General features: G+C 45.3%; 1 protein-coding gene across 2 annotated transcripts in view; it reads right to left on the bottom strand.

The window, feature by feature from the left end:
* Positions 1-829: 829 nt before the first annotated feature.
* Positions 830-6,000, bottom strand: part of Tbc1d32 (TBC1 domain family member 32) — a 227,335-nt gene continuing 222,164 nt past the window's right edge. For both annotated transcript variants that reach the window (XR_010042767.1, XR_010042768.1), the window contains one exon: positions 830-2,136. The gene's annotated coding sequence lies outside the window, so the exon portion shown is untranslated. The remainder of the gene's footprint in view (positions 2,137-6,000) is intronic.

The following is a 6,000-nucleotide window of genomic DNA, read 5'->3' as shown; positions in this document are numbered from 1 at the left end:
CACTCTCAACTTGAGAAGTCTAGCAGTTTAAGGAAGGAATCAGCAGGGAGCCATGGTCCTTACTTTGTGAACACCCTCATCCTGCGCAAGAGGCGGGCATTGAGTTGGTGTCCTGGGGAGGGCAGCCTGCTTACAGTATCAGGAGAGGCTTGCTCTTCCCCTCTTCTGCTCTGGCTGCTTTTGCTGTCTTCTGCCACCTTGAACTGTGGCCCCTGTGCCACGCCAGCCTGCCTTGGAATCAGCTGATTTTGGGCTGAAACCTCCACAAACTGTGAGCTCACTAAACATCTCCTTTGTATGTTGGGTGCCAGGTAGTTTGTCCCAGCAACAAGAGAAAAGTGACCAAGACAGGAACAGGTAGGTAAAAAATGGTAACACATCATAAGTAAAGTTATCTACCCTGCGTATGCGGTTCAGTCACAACATCACTGAAGGAGGCGCATGGTAAATCCAGCCACGATCCCAGCAGAAGAGAACCAGCAAGGCCTAGCGGCTGTGTCTGAACTCTCCAAGCCCCACCCACCCACGTGATAATTTGTTTCTTTGTCATTTTTCATAAAGTGTATACAACATAAAATCTCTGCCTCTCATTTTAAAAAGATCTTTTATATGATCTGTTCAAGAGAAATAATTTATTCAGAGATAAAAATGACCTTGTTTTTAGCATTTTACAGTCCTTAGCATTCATGGAGAGTTCTGGGCATTAGCATTTGTACTCTAGGTCCAAACTCAAGATCCCTAATTGTGTGCTGCTATGTACCAGAGTACGCAAGCAATATGTCCCTACATTTTACCTCCAAGTCAACACTGGTTGAGGGTTCTGATGAAGTTGAGGTTTTACATTATGTTTATTTTACATGGAAATTTGTATTTATTTAGAACAAGAAAATAATAGCCACAGCGATGGTTAATTGGATGTGTCCAATGGATGAACTAGAGAATTCCCAGAAAGCTCTGAAGGCATTATTTCTGGGGGTATCTATGATTCTGGAAGAGTTAGCAGACTGAATCAGGAGACTGAGCAAAGTCTCCCTCATCAATGTCCTAAGATGCAGCATCTAGTTCCTTTAGAGCCTGAATAAAGCAAAATGTTAGAAGAAAAGCAAACTTCTTCTGGTGTTGAGACATCGCTTTTCTCCTCAGGTACAAGTGCTCCTAGTTCTCAGGCCTGTGCCTTGGTCTTGAGTTGTTACCAGCTTCCTACTTCTCCAGCAGACAGCAGGTGGTGGGCTTTGGTCTCCATAGCCAGCTGAGCCAGTTCCTCTTTTACTTTCTGTCCATCTGTCCAGCCATCTACTCACCCATCCACCCCTCCATCCTTAGCTATGCATCCATCCATCTACTCATTTACATGTGTTCACCCATCTATCATCTGTCTATTGACTGACCTATCCATCCATCCATCCATCCATCCTCTGGCTCTAGTTTACTGCAGAACCTTGACTAATACAACATTCAAACTTTTTGTGCTTTGACACCTTTCCAATGAATTAAGGGCCAAGTTTTTTGCTCCTCCTATTTCTAGTATTATTCTAACATTATATTTCTGTGTTAAAAGTCACATTGTAAGTGGTGATTTCCTATCAGAATGCAAAGGTAGTAAGTCACTATTAGCTATTTGGGTATTAATAATGTGCAGATATCTGAAACTGAGATGCTCAATCACTCATGTGGTATTTACATCTCCTATGTGTCACCTGTGGCCCTGTGTTAATATCTATGCCAAATATAAAACACAATCTGGATTCTTTCCAGAAACGTCTTCAGTGAATCAGTTAGCCAGCCGCCCACCTGTCAGAGCAAGTGCTGAGTGCTCCGGAGACGCAGGGAAGGAAACAGTGAGCAGGCAGAGTCCACGTGACCCAGGGGGAGCGGACCCTCTCCCGGGTGGCGACCACTGGTGTGCGCCATGGAGATGAGGGCGCAGGTGGTCACCCACGTGCGGGAGATGGACGTGCATCACTGAGAGGAGGCAGCAGACACACCGGTGACACCACGGGATCGTGAGGGACGCAGGCTGCTGCAAGGCAGAGCAGCACAGTCCCAGCCCACTGTCGCCTTAGACGTCTGCACAGCAGCTGTGGCTGGAGGTCTGGGTAGGCCCAGTGATGTAAGGGGCAGAAGAGTCTTCTTAATCTAAGAAGAAAACAAAGCCAACGAATTTACTGAGTAATATATGGGGGGGAGCAATAAAATGAAAGTTTCTACCATAAGCAAAGAAAATTATAAACCTCTATCAGTCATGCACATAGCTAAAAGAAATCCTCAAAAAGCACTAGCAATCCTAATTCGACAATTGCACACTAAGCAATGTTTCACCAAGATCAAGTGAGATCTGTCCTTGGGATACAAAGATGAGTTAACTTGTTCGCATTATTAAGTGTGACATCATGTCAACAGAAGGAGAAACAGAAATGATGTGTTCCTCTCAATCCACGCAGAAAAAGCACTTGACAAGACTCAACATCCTGTCAGGATAAAGACTCTCAAAGACTAAATACAGAAGGAATGCATCTGAACACAGCAACGCCGTATGTGACGAGACCCCCGCTGACATCCTACTCGGTGAGCAGCTGAAAGTCTGACCTACAGGTCAGTAACAAGGCAAGATGCCCCATTCACAGTCCCTCCCAGCGGAGTCCTAAAATCCTACCAGAACGAAAAGGAAAGAAAGAAAGCAACGACAAGGTGCATAAGTTGGAAAGGGAGTTGCAAAACTGTTGGTTTCCTGACATGATCTTATGTATCAAAATCCTAAGAACTCCACCCATAAAAGCTATTAGAACTAATAAATCAATTCCATAATGTTACATGGTACAAAAGTCAACAGAAAAACTAAATTATATTGGTGTACACTAATAATGAGATATTATTCATGGAAAATGAATAAAAATTACAATCTCATATATAATAGCAATGCAATAACCACAAAATAGTTGGGTGGAAAATTTAACCAGGGAGTAAAATATCCACATAGTGAAAAGCAGAAGGTGCTGAATAAATTGGAGAGAACACAATAAAAGGAAAGCTTAGCCACATTCATGGATTAGATAAACTAATACTTTTAAATGTCTATGTTACTCAAAGTGATTTACATATTCAATCCAATCTGTATTAAAATTCTAGTGTAGTTTTTCACACAAGAGGAAAACCCCTAAATTATAGAGGCAGAAAAAGATGTTGTATGACCAAATCAATCCTGAGCAAAAAGAACAAAGCTGTTACACCCTCTGCCTGACAACAAAATATATCCCAAAACTATAGTCATTAAAATAACATGGCACAGGTGAAAACCAATTATCCTGAACAGGGCAGGAGAGGAGTCAGCAGTAAACTCATGCATTATAACAACTGATTTCTTATAAAGCTACCTACTAATGTAGCAGTGAAAGGATAGTTTAATAAATTATACTGGAAAAATAAGATCTCCACATGCAGAAGAATAAAATTAGAATCTTACACTATGAACTAGAATCTCATTGCAATGAATTAAAATCTTACCTCCAAAACCTGACCCTTAGCAGTACTGCACCATGAAATTTCTCACAAAGTTAGTCTGGGTGCCGCTCTGTTAGGTCCAACCAAAGAGCATATAACACAAAGCAAAAATAGAGAAATGAGAACAAATCCAGTTTAAAAGAGTCTACACAACAGAACAAGGAGACCAGGAAAGTAGGAGAAAATATCTGCAAACCGCATATCTGGTAAGAGGTTATACGATAAATGGACAGAGAAAATACAGTGGAATGCTATTTGTCTTCAAAAAGAAAAATCCTATGACCTGTGACAATCTGCGTGATCCTAAGGACACGACATAAGTGAAATAAATCCAGCAGGGGAAAACAAACACCGCACCACCAGTCACATCTGGAGTCAAATTCCTAGCAGCAGAGCGCAGACTGGAGAGCAGACTGGAGGTTATCAAAGGTGGGAGAGCGGTGGAGGAAGGACAGGTGTCACAGCAACGAGGGGAGGGCGTTTCCGCTGCTGCACAGGCCACAGACGGCCACACACACCGCGGCCTGCAGAGTCGCTAAGGATTTCAGTGTCGCTGCGGAATCCTAACTGAGGCGGTGGCTGGTTCACTCCGCCCGCCTGCTTCCGTCACACATCGCACTGGGCCCCGTCCTACACAGAACTACAATTGTCAATTAGAATTTCGAACTCTGGGTGCAGGAGGAGGATGCGCAGGAGGAGCAGGGCGCAGGCCTGCGGGGTGAAGGGATTCAGAGCCTCTGGTGACAGGAGGGGAAGCCAGCTGAGGCTGAGGAGCGCGGAGCTTCCTGAGGCCCCGGCTCCTCCCGTTTAAGGTGCCCGCAATTCCCCTGCGCTTCCTTCCCTGCAGTGCTGGGCGGATCCCAGAGTCAGGTGCATGCTGGGCAAGGGCTCTTCCACTGGGCTGAACTCTCAGGCTTTTTAAAAAACGCATTAGGTTGTTTCCCAGGCTGACTGCGATTTGCATCCTCCTGCCTCAGTCTCCCAAGAGGCTGGCTTTGCAGAAGTGGCCACTATTTCCTGCATGCAGGCCCACAGGGCTTTTGGACACAGGGAAGTGGATCCTCCATTTGTCAAGGCAGTAAGCACCTCACTGAGCTGTGCCTGCCTTTGGTGTGTCCCTCACGGGCCACCATCCATCCTCAGCTTTGCTTCTTCCCTCCAAACTATAAAATCCTCCCTGGAGAAGCCCAGGCACCTCCTAAACACAGCGCCTCCCGCTGAACGAGGCCCTGAGCTTTAGGCCTCTGTGTCTTCAGCCTTTGTTGTGCCTTTTCTAATTTAATACTTCAAGCATATTTTCTGTCAGGAAAAAAAAAAAAACAAACTGTGCCACACACCTTAAAAACAGATGTGCGTTCAACTTCACCTGTGGACCCTCACGGGATTTCCTACGTGTGGCAAACACACAGGTTCACACACAAGTGCGGCCCCTGGGCTGCTGTGGAAGTGACACATGGCAATCTGTCTCTCGGCACCAGATCATCCAAGGAGCTCCTTGGTTGCTGTTGCCAAGTGGCACTTGGATTTTTATGGTTCTTGTTGGCTCGGTGAGGCAGAAATCTATGAAGCTGTCCCTTCCTGCCTCCCAGCATAGCTGCATCTGTGCTGTTATTTCCCGGCTGTCAGGTGCCAACGCAAGCGACTGGTAGTACCTGGAAAACCAACCACCTTGCTCCTGCTGGAACACACTTTGAAGAGCTAACCTGCAAATCTTTTTGATCAGAACAATTTTAATTATCCGACCCCCCCCACCCCCAATAAAGGTGCATCTCTTTCATTAGTGACCTTCTTTTGTTGGGTGTGTGTCTCTAGACCCAGGACATTCTCTCTTCCCTAAACTACTTTCCAAATTTTCCAAAGAAATACAAAAACCACACGGTGTGTGAAAGCTTTGCAATTTCCACTGGGTTCAATTCCAATTAACTCAAATATCGAGGTCAGTCATAGGGGCCGCGCGAGATGTCTGTGTTAGAACAAGGTAATGAGCGAAACAAAAGTGTCACCAGCTCTCGGCTCGGGGGGCAGGAGAAAAGGGCACCTTTCCTGAAGTGCTTAGGGTAGGAATATGAGTCTCATGGCCTTGTTTTCATTAATTTCCAGCAAGGATGTCTACCCAGCCAGGAGAATTTTCCTTCTACTGCGTGCTCAGAGGACTCCTGTGTTCTGAAACAATTCCACAAGGAGCACTCGTGGCTGTAATTTCTCCTTGCTTTATTTTTCTGGGAGGGTACTCCTGGGCTCCACAGGTGTCGAGTCGTTCTGCCAGAGGGTTTCTTCCGGAAAGCAGCTGAATGGTGCTGTGTGTGCCACTGCCTGCGCTGGGAAGTGGCCAGGAGTCCTGTGGGCTTCCATTCACTCACAAGCACCCTACTGCTCAGTACATTAAATAATGTTCATTTCCTTAGTGCATTTTTGATCTGAAAAAGAAACCCTGCACTTTAATGGGTGCCATGAACTTGAACTGCTGGATTCTTTTAATCATTCAAAATGTTAAAACTATAA

The sequence above is a fragment of the Cavia porcellus genome, unplaced genomic scaffold (assembly GCF_034190915.1).
Source record: "Cavia porcellus strain 051 isolate PalLab524CR breed Dunkin Hartley unplaced genomic scaffold, mCavPor4.1 scaffold_24, whole genome shotgun sequence".
NCBI lineage: Eukaryota > Metazoa > Chordata > Mammalia > Rodentia > Caviidae > Cavia > Cavia porcellus.
The sequence above is the reverse complement of the archived record's forward strand: the minus strand, read 5'-3'. Positions and strand labels throughout refer to the sequence as shown.